Here is a 16471-nt window from a genome sequence, read left to right on the forward strand (position 1 = left end):
CCCTGCTGTGAGCCCGACAGGCTTGATTACTGTGCAGCCGAGGAAGCAGCACTGCCTGTAGCTGAGGGGGAGATTTTACAGACAACAGGATCTGCAAGCATGTGGCAAAGCCAACATGAAACCAGAGTGCTCCAGTGATCGCGGCCTGGATTCCTGCCTGTGGGCTCTGACTGCACCATGTTGTGCGAGGCCTGGAAGTGATTCTGTGCACACTGCATGTTGTGCAGCAGTCTTTACTTTTTTATCTAACATTTCCAAGTGCAGTAACTCCCCAAAATGTCAAAGATGAAATGGTGTCACAACCAGTGCAGAAAAAAAGCAAAAAAAACTCACAGGTCGGAATTTGAAGGTGCAAACTAACTAGATCAAAACCAGGAAACAGATTACCAGGAACAAATTGAGTGTTATCAACAGCAAAAGAGTAAACAAGGAGCTTAAATGGACAGGAAACTGATGAGCAAATGACTGCAGCTGTGATGATTGACCACAGGAAACCAGGTGTGTATGGAAGAGCTGAGGAAACGGAGGGAACTGAGGACAAATACTGGTGAGTAGGACAGAATAAAATAGAAACTGAATAAAAAGATCAGGACTAAAAGACAAACACAAGAACAGAACTGAGGCAGGATAAAACTGAGACTGCATATGAAAGAAGTAAGAATAACAACTTAGGCAAATCATAAAAGACATGTATTTAAGACATGATTTAAGATGATTAAACAAAAACAAACATCAATAATAGCCTGATACAAGAAGAGAATAAATCCAAAATCAAACAAATTACTCGAAAAGACGAAGAGCACAAACAAGAAAACAACAGACAGAAATCTAACCCAAGAAAAACCAGTTTTCTTTTGTTTTTTAACGCAGATAGATAGACATGTCGTCCTCTAAAAAGCTAACAAAGCACAGGTTCTGATGGTGACACTATGGTTTGATCCAGTACTGATTGGCTGAAGGTTAGCCTGAGCCGACCCGAGCCAGGAGGGCAACCAATTACACAACAGAGAGGACAAAACATCCAAAACCTTAAAAAAGCAAAGAGGCGCAGATGGGGGGAAATAATGACTGCTGCTACACTTAACGATGCCAACCAGATCTTTGTCCATTTTGACTTGTGTCTTTTCCACAGCAGTGCAAAGCTAAAGGACCAACAACAGCACTAATAAAGAGCAGTCCGCAGCTCAGAGACTGGTCCAGGACATCTTTACGGGGCACCAAGCAGAAAATCTGTGTTCGGCACATAAGAGTCAAACTCCAGACAAGATGAAGAGGAGATGATGCAGATATAGGGCAGGAACAGGGGGAAGTTAAATCTCGTCTTCCCTCGATTGTCACAGGGAATGTGAGAGCACTTAAAATGGAGGAGTGATGAGGACAGAGCAGCGATATCAGGGATGCAGTATTGTGTGTTTCATGGAGAGATGTTTGCAGGAACACATTCTGGACGTCTATTTATCCGGCTTTGAGATTACGGGCAGACAGAGACTGCAGACAGAGACTGCAGACAGAGACTGCAGACAGAGTGGTAACAGTAAAGGACGGGGAAGTGCAGCGCTTACTGAAAACAGATGAAGAAGAAGCATCTCTGCGCCCCAGAGGTGGAACCGTTGGCTGTGAGTTTACATATCTGTTGTCTATTTTCTGCGGTTGTTCGGTGGTTCTGTGGATGTCGTCGAGTCGTTAGCTCGTAACCAGGATGCAAACGCAACAACCCAACTCACTCATGACAACCTCTGGAGGTTTCACCCTTTGCTTCAAACATTTTCACAGCTGATTTCTAACATTACCTTATTCTCTTTTTTTATTATTATTAAACAAATGTGAATTAGTCAAGAAGCAGAGGACATGGATCAGAGTCCAACATAACAGACAGGACTCGGTTTTTTAGGTTATGTTTACAGGAGACAGGTAAGTAAAATGGGAAGTGATTTATTTATGGTGAAATTCTGCGATTCAGAAACAGGCGGAGGAGGTATTTCTCCTGGATGGGAGAGGAAACGTTGGTTAATAAAGAGTTCAGTGTAGAAAGTTGTTGGTTTGAGCCTTGGAATAACTTCCCTACAGTGAAACAGACTTGAATTGGTAATGGCGGTGCAGACTGGCTTGGCGTAGCAATGGCGGATCCGGTTGCCGTCTTCCTGAAAGGTGAGTAAAAAAGAGGTTGTGACGAGGTCACAAAAACTCGACACAAACTTGAGCGACGTGGAAAGTTGGCCGGTGTTGTACCGCTTAGGAGAACAAACGAAGTGGCAACGAGAGGAAGTAAGACTGGAGCTTTTAAGCAGCAGACACAGGATCAGCCACAGGTGAGGATGATGAGTGATCAAGGAACCTCCCGTCGCCATGCCAACCGGGAAGCAGACTGTAACAAGATGGATGTTAGTATTTCACATTGTTGGTTTTTTCCATCACATGTGTTTTAAAATGATTTCTTTACATGCAAAACATCAGAATCTAAAGACGGTGAACTTTATTTGTCACATTATCTTTATCTTCTTTAGGATTTACTATTCAAAACATGCAACTTTCACCATCGTCTGACATATTTTTCATCCAGAAATTGTGATATAAAACCAGCTAGTCTATATCAGCATGCTTGTTTAGATTCCCATAGTTTGCATAACATTGTAACTCATCCAAAAAACCCAAAAAGAAGCGAACAAACACCACAGAAAACAAAAAAAAACCTCCATCCATCCATCATCTGCCGCTTATCCGAGGGTCGGGTCGCAGCTTGAGCAGAGAAACCCAGACGTAACTCATCCAAAAAACCAAAAAGAAGCGAACAAACACCACAGAAAACCAAAAAAACCCACATACACTGAGGTCACGGCACTAGAGAAACCCACAGCAGTGTTGTGCTCATGGCATATTGTACAGTAGCCACAGAATCATAACTTAAACGGACATTACGTTACCACAAGGTCAGCCACTCTCACCATAATTCACCTTGCCAGAGTCCTCTGTGGGTTAGTAAATCTATCTGTGTACATGATCACATCGAGGTAAGAGCACCGTATCTGCTCACCAACCTGATGTGCTGAAAGGGGCTGAAACAGGAGACAGAACCCAGGAATTGAGTTACTTTGGAAAGGATGGCTCTCTTTTCCGCTGCCCACCTATACTGTGGTCCATTATTGAAGCTATTAAAGGAGCTAAGAGGCGTCAATCTGCCCATTTGGAAAGCAGTGAGTGGGTGGACTATTAAGTGGCTGCCTGGATGGCCCATTGTCTTCCATTGTTTCTCCCACACTGACTCACACAACCTTTTGACTGCTCATTTTTTTCCCTCACAGGATTCTTCCTTTCAATGTGATTTTTTTTTTGCATCCATCTTGATTATCTGCTCTCAAGCTTCCCCTCTGTATTGCTCCTCCTTTTCCTTTCCGACTTCACCACTCAAGATGATATTGTTTTCTCTGCGGCCCTCTGCTTTCCCTTAGAGTCATTTTTGCTGTTAGCATCAAACAAACCCTCTTTCCCTTCTGTTAAGGAAAAAGAAACCCTTGAAGAGGAAGAAATGAAATTGTCTGTTTGTGTCTAATTCCCACCGACATCCACTTCAGCCTGGCTGACTTTACCAGCATCCTGGAGGGAGGAGAGTGGAGATGGGGAGCAGAGGGTAGGGATGGAGGATGCTGTGGAGATGGTAAAAGAAGGGTTTGTGTGTGTAAGACAGTGCATCAGGGTGGGTGGTAGGTAGCTGCAGGCATATTCTGACTCTCTGTGCTTCTTGTCAGATCTACCATGGATCAACCTGAGGCTTAGACCTTACCTCAGCCTGAATTTACAACACACACTGGTCCTCACCGCTATAGATAGATTTGGATGGATGGATGGATAGATGGATAGATGGATAGATGGATAGATGGATAGATACTTTATTGATCCCGAAGGAAATTCGAGCATCCAGTAGCAAAAAAGTGACATAACATAAAATCAACATACATTAAGATAGTGGATAGTGTAGTGGTATGATTGCCACCTTTAATGTGGGAGATCTGGGTTCAAATCCCCACTACCTCCAGTAGGGGTCCTTAGGCAAGTGCTCAAAGTAAAACTACTGCATCTTTCCTGGGGGCATTAAAAAAAGAGCCATAACATTATGAATATTCTTACAACTGGACATTCAACACATTCATGAATCCTATAATTATAACCACCTCATGCTGCTACGTAAAGTGCACAAACACTGGAGAAGGTGGGACCCAGATGCAGTTCTTCAAAGTAAACTTGATTTATTCACAAAAAAACAAAACAGGGAGCAAGAAAAAAAAAACAGAAAGCGCGGCTGGGCTGGTTATCATAAATACTTAACTATGAAAAAAGCCAACATGACTTAGGATTAATAACAAGGCAAAACAAGGCTATGGTTTAACGAGACTATGAGGCAAAATAACAGACTTAACAAGACTTAACTTTCCGTGGCAAGAGATGAAGAGTAGGTGAGGATTCTCACTGAATATATATATATATATATAATATAAATACTGAGGAGAGTGATTAGTGAACGAGTGAAGCTGATGATAATGAAACAGGTGATGTGAGTGAAGCTGATGGCAGGTGAGAAACATGGCAAGAACTGAATCTAAAAACATGAGAAAGAGCCTGAAAACATGACAAATTACCTGAAAACATGAGCTGTGACACATTCAAGTGTTAAGATTGTTCATTTCTATTGTTAAATATTTAAATGTTCTACATTGTTTGCTACTGTCAATATGTTTAGTTAATAAATGTTTCTTTTTTTTGTTTAAATTGAGACTTGTGTGACATTTGTTGTCATTTTTATCATGGAAATGGAGGGAGAAAAAACAATATCGGCTTCAGGAATCAGCCCAAAAATAATAAATCGGCAGCACATATCGGGGATCGGTTAAGACAAAATAATCGGTATCGGCCTTAAAAAACCTGTAGTAGTTAAGATGGTGGTCAGCTTATTGTTTACCAGCTCAGAAACAGCTGGTGAGTCACATTTTTTCCAGGTCAGACATGATTTTAGACCCTTTTTGTACAGATATTACACTGTTATTTACTGCTTTTGTCAGTGTCCTTCTTTTTATTCTGTTAAAGCAATCCGAGTTGTTTTTTGCTTGAAAATTAGCTTCATAAATAAAGCTTGACTCATTGATTGATTTTTGATACATAAAGCTTACAGGCCTTATAGAAGCCACAGTAAAACATGAGCTGGTCTTGCAACACTTTAACTATTGATTTATGTCCACAGACGCAGGTTTCATCGTTTTTCGTGCTTCGGGGCGCAAACAACTCCAAACAGGAACATGATACAACTGTGTTTTGTCACGAATAAACTGTTGTTTCATGTTTAACAAACAAAACGTGTTGAGGTTGGCATTAAATCCACGACTGCTGCGTTTCATCAATGTTTTATACATTAAAAAACAACATATTTAATTAAAACATCCTTTTCACACATTACTGAGTCTCACCCACTCAACTAAACATGTTTTCTGGTTTGATTTTGCCTTGACATGATGCTTTATGAGCTTTAAATGTACAACATCATTTAAATGATGTGCTAATATCAACCTAAACACAGGTTTTTGGTCGTTGCGGCGTGCTCTAGTGCTGCTTTTTGCAGAAGCAGGCGACAGACGCAGCTGGTTCTTAACGTCTGTTTGGTGCCTAAAAGCCTTTAGACTCATTTAAATGTTACAAAGAGAGCTGCAGTGAGACAAAGCCGTGAAATGAGGCAATAACAGGAGACCTTCAGCCTTGTCATTATGTATGGTTTAGTGTGAGTCAATGACTTCATTATCAGAGGGTATTGATCGGCTTGTGGCTGGGTGACAGCAGGTCAGGTAATAGATGGAGGTTATTTTAGCTGAGGCTATGTTTATAGACTGGCGAGGGCTTCGGACCGACGCATTAGCGCTTCAGTGAGGACGGACAGTAAACTTTAAGACGTGATTATCGGCCGCGGCATTAATATTCTGTCTTGTTTTTTACAAAAAGGAAAACATCAGTGGCTGCATTACAGATCAAAACATATGAGATTTCTGTAGCTCTCGTTGGGTTTTAAAGAGGTAGATATAGATTTTTACTCCATTTAATGAATGAATGTGAATGAAGGGTATGACTTTTCCTTATTTACTTCATGATGACAGCAATATTCACAACATCCACTTTGACTTTGTCTTGTGTTACATGAGGAAATCCAATGAGTATTGAACTGTATTCTGACATTTCCACAACTTCTTTCTTGCTTGTTTTCTCTCCTCTTCCCTCTTGGTTCCCCTGAATGTGGAATCTGGGGTTAAATAAGACGGTACTGTCAAATAGTTTGGCCACCACCACAGTGACTCTGACCCTGGTTTAGTACATCTCTGACTATTCTTGACCCCCAAGCATAATGGCTCCACTCACAGCTCTCCAACCGGCCTCAACCCTCACTGTCACCCGTATAATAGAGGGGGAGAAAAGAGTGGCTGATAGGAGGGGGAGGATGGGAAAAGGGCGTGAGACTGTGTGTGCACAAGTCAAGGTAAGATGGAAGAATTTGCATAGATTCTGTTGTAATTTGTCCACCAAAGGAGTGTTTTTTTTATTCAAAAAGTGAAATCAGATTGTTTCCTTTGGGTGAAATGAAACTGTAACTTCAGCTGTTTCAGGTTGAAGATTTATCCCCTTTTCACATCTGTTGTAATCCCAGATATATGACATTTAAATGCTTTGTGCAAATTTTAAAAACACAGAGAAAAACTTATTTAGTTGCGTCTATGAAAAACAGCAAAGAAAACACAGTTTGACAGACAGAAAATAGGATTTCTGCAGCAACAAGGTGATTCCCAAAGAGCTATTAGCTGAAAACTTGGCATATCTCAGCATGGTGTGCAGTGTGTCCTTAAAACATTTGAGGAAACTGGACAAGTGGAGGACAAAAGAAGAAGTGTCAGGCCTAAAAAACTATCTACAGCAGATGAACAGGATCTGAAAGTGATGTCCTTAAGAAAGAGGAAAAAATCCAGCTGTGACCTGACAGGACCTGAGAGATGCATCTGGACCTTCAGCTGATCCATCTACTGTTGGCCCAAGCCTCATCAGAAATGGGCTCCATGGAAGGGTGGCTATCAAGAAAAATACACTGAAATGAGGTGCAGCTCGAAAGTTTTGCACATTGCAGCATCTCGGCTTAAGTATTCAATGAAAAACGAATATTTACAGGATATTTACTGTATGTTGCAAAGGCAGATTGAGGGTGGAGGTTTGAAAATAATCCAGTTTAACAGTCACACTATGCATCGATTTTCACGTTTTGGTTTCCAACACAAGCCCAGGGTCACACATTAGCTAAACAAGTTGTTTTGTGTGACTTATTCAAATTAACAGTAGGTCACACACACATTTCTCACAACTTACTACAGATGGTGCCATGTTCGGAGCCACAGATTTATGTCTTAAATACCGAGTTGATGGTACCTTATACACATAGCTGCACCTGATCACCGCAGGTTTTTATACTAAAACCTTTAATATTTGTGTATTGAAGACTACAATCTCTTGTTCATATTTCAAGCTGATGAACTGTGCACCTTTGAGGATTTAGTGTGTATTCAAAGGAATTAAGTGTATTTAATTTAATCAGGGATATTTCTATAAATGTTGCAACATTATTTTACATGTTGATGATAACAAAACAATTCATTAAAATAATGAAAACTAACCCTTTGTGGACTATAAGGATAATGCATAAAAAGAGGAAATATAGACAGTATACATAAATAACGATTAACTGTACACAGCATGATAATAGAGTGTTAAAGCTTTCTCGTAGCAGGCTGATGAACTTTAGATGGAACTGACAGCATAAGTTTAATAACTTTAATATTATTCTCAGTTAAAACTGCATTGATTGCAGATTTCTTGACTGATTTTGAATAGTTTCTAACGTTCAACCTGCTTATTCAAATGTTTTTCTTTACATCTACATCTGATAGCTTAACATAGTATCTATGTTCCAATTATTTGTAAAACCACAAACTAATAAGTAGGTGTGACCAGATGAAACACTTTCAGAGATTTGTGTTAAAAAAAGATTCATTTTAAAACCACTGATTATTAGGGATGGGAATTGATAAGATTTTTACGTTTCCATTTTCGATTCTGCTCGACGATTCGAATCTCATTTGGGGAAAAAGGACAACAAACAATGTCGATTAGCATCAACTTTGTTTAGTTTAGAAAGTAACATGAGTCATGACCTTACAAACCCAATAAAAGTGAGGTCCTCAGAGGCCCTCAGCCTAAGGCCCCTCGATGGGCTGCCAGGGGTTCCCCAGAAAAAATTATTTCTTTTGAAAATAAATAGAAACTTTTAATAATAATAAAATAAACATTCTTCTGTAAAAATTAACAAAATACAACATAAATTATTCTGTGGCAATTCCACAAGAATGTCCAACATTTTTCTAATAGAAATGACATTTCTCCTTTTTAAAATAAGGAAGTTTCAGCGGTGAAAGGAGAAGCTGCAGGTTGACGTGAAATGGAGGTATTACTGCCAGCCTCTGGCTCTGAGCCAGTCTGTCTAAATGTAAGGCATGAGAAGGCATTCATTTAACGATACAGTTAGTAATAGCAGGTTTTACAATGAGGCAAATGGCGCTAACATGGTAGGCAGTGTTAGTTAGTTAGTTAGTTACCTGCAGTATTAGCCGCGGACATGCTAACGTTGCTGCTGCTGGGTTGAGGTTCACTGGCGCTCGTCCGGAGCGGATCGAAAACGCCACATTAATTAATAGTTTGCAAGCTGTGTGCGCAGATGTTTCTGCGTGTTAGTAGTATTTCCTCCCTTTCATGAAATATTCACTTTGCAAGTAACCAAACTTTCGGACGTTTGTACCGCCGGCCGCCATGTTTACTGGTGACGTACGTGGTGACGTCATTCGCGCCCACTGGAGTCGATAAGGGAATCGTTTGCAAAGGATTCAAAGGGGAATTGAAACACTGGGAACTTCGGTTCCCATCCCGACTGATTATTATACATTGTGTGTTGTAACTCTGGAATTCTTCATTTAATTTAATTAATTTCTAATCCTATATCCAGTTCAATACTTCATTAACTGTTAAAATAAAATTATTTAAGCCTAAACTGAGAGAAAATAAATGAAGATGCAATGGAAAATGTATCTTTGTATGAAAAAGAAGTTGACAAACTGATGCAGACTTGTTTATATAGCATGTCAGATTCAAACATGGAAGATAAATATGAGAAGCATGATGTAGGCTTTTATTTTTATTCTCTCTCAGGCTGTGGAAGGTGAATTTTCCTTTATTTCATATCTGTTTTGCACCCATTTCTGTTGAACCACACAATAGGTCTCAACGCCATGTCTAAAAAAGGAGCTCCATGTTATCAGTAAGAGCGTTTTTGTACACATCCTCAGACACTCATCTTGAGCTCAGAAGTGAGCTTTACTTACAGTGCAGAATGTCCACATGTCAGGCATTTGCTGTTGTGATGTTTTCTGTTTGCACAGGCATGGACCAACCTGGGGTTTTATCTACCCAGCAAACTGGTGCATCTAGAATCAAAATGTCTCATAAGTATCTCTTATTTTTAATAGTAATCACAGAGTGATGAGAAGAGCAGCTTTTACCGAAAAATTGCCAAATCTTTGCTTTGCAGCCACAGATAAAGTGTTAATATTCAGCCGCCATTGTGCCACACTGACGTTTACCTTTCTGATGATCGTCTAATTAGCAAATACGTCACAACAGACTGTACCAAAGTCCGATCCAAGCCGTTTGTTTTTGGGGATTAAGACACAGATGAAAGATGTGGGAGTTGCTGTTGATATTAATCTTGTGTGCAAAGAAACTGTTGACAGAGCAGAGATCCTATGAGGGCTCAACCCATGCAGGGCTGCCCCTCAGGGTGAGCTCAGAGTGTGTTTGTATGCAGAGACTCACACACAGCAAGTTGCAGCCACTCCCGTGCGGCATGTTTCACACTGTGCTGGGTCACCGGAGGGTCAGCGCTCTCTGCAGGAAGAGAACAAGAGAGATGCATTTCTGCTTCAATTTTACACGTGATCCACGACAACAGGGATAACATTTGAGATTTCAAAGGCACTAAATCAGACATAATCAAATTCAGCTTTAACCATCAGCTGCTGTTTGTTCAAATGGTCCTTTTAGCAGTTTCACCTGGTGTCAAATGAGCAACAGATCAAATTATGCTGTGGACTGTGAAATGTTTCAGTCTGTCACAGGACCGCAGACGTAGCTTTTTGGAGCTCATTGCACTTCCTTTCTAACAGAACAGGGAACGGTTTTCATTCAAAACTGCTCATAACCTTACTGCATGCAACCCAATCACTAACAAAGGACAAGAAGAAATACTCTCACCACTAAATAGGAGAGGAACATGAACCCTATCTGTGTTTTTTATCTTGTAAAAGCTCTGCAGACTCTTCCTCTGAATGAATGGACCAGCTCTGGACTCAGCTTTAAGATGGATGAGGTTATTTCTAATTTGTGAGCCCTCACAGCATCAAATAACAAATTCTAACCCCTCACGATCACTGCTGTAGAGTCCAAAGGGGAGTATAACAAAGCAAATTCAATGCAGTTGGACTTTCTTTGTGTTTTCTGGCTGAATAAAACATAACCACCCTGCGCCGGTGGTTTGGATCGTTATTTCCTTTCCTCTGCAGTTTCTCTGGGGCTTCACAGACAGTAAAAAGGGTTCATGCTACACAAGAGGCGACACAAGAGCAGAACTGTATAGATAGGGAGATGTGGGATAAGAAAATCTAAATTATTACAGGAAAAACACAAATGCTGCTCTATTTTCAAATTAATCTAACATCTGCCTGCCTTTTATGTAACGACAACTACACACAAAGCTCTTAAACTTTTAACTTGATCCTCAAGAGTCATTGAAGAAATCAAGGCTAAATTTCATTGATTCAACATTCACTTACGGTCATGAGATTTCGGCTGAGACCAAAAGAATGAGGTCAGAGATACGAGCGGCTGAAATTAATTTCTTTCAGAGGGCTCAGGCGTAGAGGTGGGGTGCGGAGCCGGCACATCTGGATGTAAAGCCGCTACTGTTCCACAATGAAAGGAGTCAGCTGAGGTGGTTTGGGCATCTAATTAGGATGCTTCCCTTTGGAGGTCTTACAGGGACACATCCAGTTGGGAGGAAACCCAGAACTTACAGGAGGAATTTTATGTCTCTCTTAGTTTGGGAGGATCTCAATCTCCCAGGAGGAGCTGGAAAGTGTTGGTGGAGAGGGGGGAGAAAAAAGTTGCTTAGCTAAGGAAACCAGCAGATTGCATGGCTGAATGTGCACGGATGACCATCTGCTTCAGTCGGCTGGGAGCTGAAAGCACAGGAAAGAGGGGACAACAAACACCGTAACACCAGGCCAGGGATATCTGCTGAGAAAGAGAAACACAAGTTAATGACAACAATAATGTCATATGTACAGAGAGAGAAAGAGAGGTGCATTATGGGAGGTCCACCAGGAGTCTGGGTCCATAGCAGCACAACTACGGCTGGAAGCTTTATCAAAACGGAAAGTTTAAAGCCTAAAGGTAGAGAGGGTGTCTGCTTCCTGATGCTTGTAAGCTATCCAGTGCAATAAGGTTAGAACAGGATAAGAAAAATCCCTCCTCTGAGTAACAGTCGGGCTTCATTCTGCACTTATCAGTGAAGCATCTTTAAATCTTTGACACATTCAGAGTAATTTTCACACCTGACCCTCCTCACTGTGAAGACAATATAATGACTGATGGCAAAAATGTGCTTTATATGCTGCAGGCTTTAGTTTAAGGACTGCTAATGAGAGTTCAGAGGCTTACTGGGAAACTTAATCATTATTAGTAACACCTGTGCTTTTCCAAGTCAAAACGTGTTCTGTTAGAAAAAAAGAGAACGTGCACATCTCAGCTAGCACATAAAATGGCAGGCGGTTTATGATCTGTACAGTAAAAAATCAGGGATTTTCTTTCAAGCACAGAAACAGGAGACCCTAAAAGTAATAGACTGACTGATCACCACCTGAACATTAACTTCCTTCATGCAACGACACAGCGGCTGCAGTTAAATTATACTTGTGAGGACCATGGCTCTGAGCTACTGTTAGAAAAGTCTAATTATCCCAAAGATAAACCCAAAGGAGCCTGTTTTTTTTTTTGATAGAGGTTGAATGCATCTAAGTGTATAAGTGGGATGATTTACCCTGCAGTTTTGTCCCTAAAATGACAGAAAATTTGCCCTCTTGCAGGTTTTATTACCCTCACAGTTGTAGGTCTTGTGAGATTTTGAGAAAGCTGGACAGTATATTTTTATTGAAACTGTGATGGATGTGCTACATTAGACCAAATTAATTTAAGAAAACAATTGTTTGGCTGCACAAAAGAGAAATTTAAATGCTTCCCATGAGTGATCTACAATAAAAGCCAGACAAAAAACAGACATGACTTACAGTTCAATAGATTGTTTTTCAATCTTTTCTTTGCCTCAGCATCTAATCCTGTAATAGAATCTGTCTCTTTAAGAGTCTCCCTCTGTTATTTGTCAACCTAAAATGGTGGAGAGCAACACAAACACATTATTTGTTGGAGATGTGTGAAACTAGACTCTGTGCAAGCATATAATGCAAGCATTAAAAGGAATGTAACAGAGAAAAAAGCTCATTCCCAGGGTGTTCTGTGAAAGGTGTTGATGTCTGTAGGATTCAGGTAAGGTGTCCTGGTGCAGAAAATGGCACATAACTCATCTCTGGAGTGTTTGCTTATTGGCATGATCCTCAAAAGGCTTTGAGGAGGTGGTGGAAACTCACAGAACCTGTAGACATGAGACTTAGTAGAATTACCAGTGGGTGGTGGTTATGATCCAAAATGTAAATAATTAATGTGTATAATGGTTCAGGATGGCAAAGCTTGCAACTCCAAACCCCCTGATGCCTTCACCAGAAGACTGAAAGTCTGAGTCAGGTACTCGGAAGTGTGGGACAGACGAGGGGGGGGCTGAGACTGGAAGTAATCAGGCGAGGCCCCTCATCTGGCAGCCATGCTCACCCCAACATTAAGTGTGTTATTCCCTCGAAACGGGCTGCCTGGTCATCCAGTGAGCAGCTTGGACGAGCTCTCAGCTCAGAGACAGTAATGGGCCTCTGTATTGGTGGGAAGACTGGAGGCGGCGGCGGCCACCTGCACATCTCAGTGTATCCCTCACTGACACCCTTTGAAGAGCCGAATGTGTATCGTAGACCGGATGGGGAGATCCTGTGTCTTTGCTGTTGAGACTGAACACTTTAGTATTTATATTTATATTTTAGTACATGCACATTAGGTAATAACAACGAAAAAAGGCTCAACTGTGTGGTGTTTGTGACTGATTGGCATCCCCTGCAGCTGGAAAGCAATTTTTAGGTTTACTTTTGAGAATTAAAACTTCTTGATCAGGTTTAAGAACAAAAAGGACGAACTTTGGTTCAGAAAAAGGTCGTGGCTGGATTTAAATACACTGTTTCACTGTGTGACTCTGTGAAGATGTCTTCTATGTTTTCCTGGAGTACTGTAAACTCACTCTCTGCGTTGCCTTGGGTTGACAACGCTGGATCTGAGTGAGGTTTAGCCACACAGTCCTTTTAGAAGCAGCATGTTCTGTGGTAAATGGCAAATGTAGACGTTTTTCCACTTACAAAACGCAGATTTACACACTGGGAGAACCCAAAAATGACCTCTTAAAGAGATCACATATTGCTTAATTTAAAATATTACTCAGAATATTAGGAGAACAATCAGTTTTTGTTGAATGTGTTTTATATCATTGCTGTTTTACGCTTTGATGCATTGTGTGATAACTTCAACAGGAAAACACACACACAAGTAATTCAGAGCAGCAGGGCTCACGATGGCCTCTTGCTTAATTAATGTGACACTTTTAGTGTCTCAGTGAGAGCCGAGTTTGGCACAAAACGGCGTTTTTATACTGTAGCGTGGAAGCATTCATCTCACAGACACAACGCCTGGCAGCAAACCTCCAACACACACACACACACGCGCACACACGTCTTTTTACAGTGATTTAGGCTAATTACAAATAACACGCCATTTGCTCTTACATCCAGCCTCGATCAATTAAACATCAAATATTCTCCCAACAGTTTTGCTGCCAAACTCATTATTCATTCCTTTAATCCCAAAAGCTGAAACTCAAACCCGTTCAAATGACAGTGGAGAGAAAGCGAGGAGAAAGCAGAGGAATCAAAGCGTGGCTGTGCAGCCCTGAAGTGCAGAATGTGTGTTCAGAGACAAGACAAGACAGAAAATACGGAACCAAAGCAGATGTGCTTGTAATATAAGTACATATATTTCTCTTTCTCTTTCCCCAGCTGAGTTTTCTCTTCTTCCCTCCCTCGTGTCACTGTCTTTAACGCATTCTGACAACACACAAATAACTGGACTGGTTTCCCAGCAACAAGAGGGAGGTTTCGGGGGTTTTTGGACCCCGATGGAGCCAAAAATGTCTTCCGGGAGAGTAAATTGATTGAGTCGAAGCCTTAAAAATATCTCTCGGATCCAGTCAGGAATCAGCACCAGACTTAGAAAGGAGGGAGGGGAGAGCAGGGAGTGTACGGGCAGTAAAAGCAGGACAGACTGATGGAGGACAGTGATGCTGCAGGCACACCTCTCTTCTCCCCCCCAATGCTCGTCTTTCTCCCAGTAGGAACCATGTTTTCCGTACCAAACCGCTCCCTTCCGACACATTCATTTCTCTCTGCCTCCCTCAAGTGGCAAATTACTGCCAAGGCAGCACCCTGAAATATGAAATCCAAGATTTTAATTATTTTTCTGTGACATCAAGATAATTTATGACTCCTTCTCTATTGAAAATGAGTAGAAAAGAACATTTATCTTGTTTAATATGCAGCACTAATCCTAAGAGGTTGAAAAAGGGCAAATGGACTGAGAATCTACACCAACATTACACAGCAAGGTGAAAAGTGTGGATCCATCCTCTTTTCTTGACATATTTGTTCCAGGAAAACAGGAATCAGGTGCAGATTTATTAAAACATGTATAAACATCAAGGTGAATACAGTAAATAGGGTAAAAATAGAGTTTGTAGGAGCTTTAAAGTGAATATCTGGTCTGAGCTCCTTTATTCTCCAACTCAGCCTGAACCCTCTGAGACCAGCTTTCTGTCATTTCTTTAAGGAGTCTTCAGGAATAGTTCTCCAGGCTTCTTGAAGGACATCCCAAAGCTCTTCTTTGGATGTGGGCTGCCTTTTGTTCCGTTCTCTGTCAGATGATCCCACACTGCTTCAATAATGTTGAGGTCCGGGCTCTGGGGAGGATTCATCCCTCCATAAGACCTGTTGCCACTGATTTTCAGTCCACTTCTTGTGTCATTTGGCACAGCTCAGCCTTTTCTCCCTGTTTCCCTTCCTTAAGAACGGCTTCTTGACAGCCACCCTTCCATGGAGCCCATTTCTGATGAGGCTTGGGCCAACAGTAGATGGATCAGCTGAAGGTCCAGATGCATCTCTCAGGTCCTGTCAGGTCACAGCTGGATTTTTTCCTCTTTCTTAAGGACATCACTTTCAGATCCTGTTCATCTGCTGTAGATAGTTTTTTTTAGGCCTGACACACTTTTCTAAGGACACAACATGCTGAGATGTGCTGATATTTTGGCTAAAAGGTATTTGGGAATCACCCTCACAAACTCTTACTGTCAGTTTAGAATAATCAGTTACTCTAACATGCAGGTTTTAGCTTGTGGGAAGAAGTCAGAGCACCTGGAGAGAATCCAGTCTGGGAATCACCCTGTTGGTGCAAAAATACTATTTTATGTCTGTCGAAGTAGGATATTTTTGTAGATCTTATTATCTTTCGTAAACACTGTGTCTTTGTGACAGGCGGTGGATAAAGCCTTTTGCACAACACTGTACAGTACTGAAAACAGTGTGATACAAATCATATTCCGCAGCTTTCCACATTCCCAAGTGACACAACTGGCAAAGACTGAAGCTCATTAAAATGTTTCCTGCGGTCCAGCTTGGCAGCGGTGGCTGGTTAGGATTAGTTTGAGGTCAGGTTATGCATCTCAGAAGTTGAGAGACTTGGCTCAGGGACAGCGGAGAATTTAACCTTTTTTTAATGCTCACATTGATAAAACACACACAGCACAAGTTAAATGATGTGAGCAGCTTTACGCTCAGCAGAGGTCTTCAGCTGAACCACTAATGTCACCAACGAGGGACTTTCTTGCAGCAGAGATTAAAGATATCTGAAGAGAGAGAGAGTTTTAATTCTGCTTCCTTTAATAAGTGGGAATGTTTTGCACATCTGTTCCCTCCTAAATTTCTACGATGCTCCAGAGGTTGAAGAGCGGTGAACGAGGAGATGAAGAACAGGAGGGTGTGTTGTTTCAGACATGATCATGGTGCAAAAGTCTTAATCCACCCCACATTTGTTTCTATTT

This window comes from Leuresthes tenuis, unplaced genomic scaffold (assembly GCF_036924035.1).
Source record: "Leuresthes tenuis unplaced genomic scaffold, fLeuTen1.0.hap1 SCAF_4, whole genome shotgun sequence".
NCBI classification, from domain to species: Eukaryota; Metazoa; Chordata; class Actinopteri; order Atheriniformes; family Atherinopsidae; genus Leuresthes; species Leuresthes tenuis.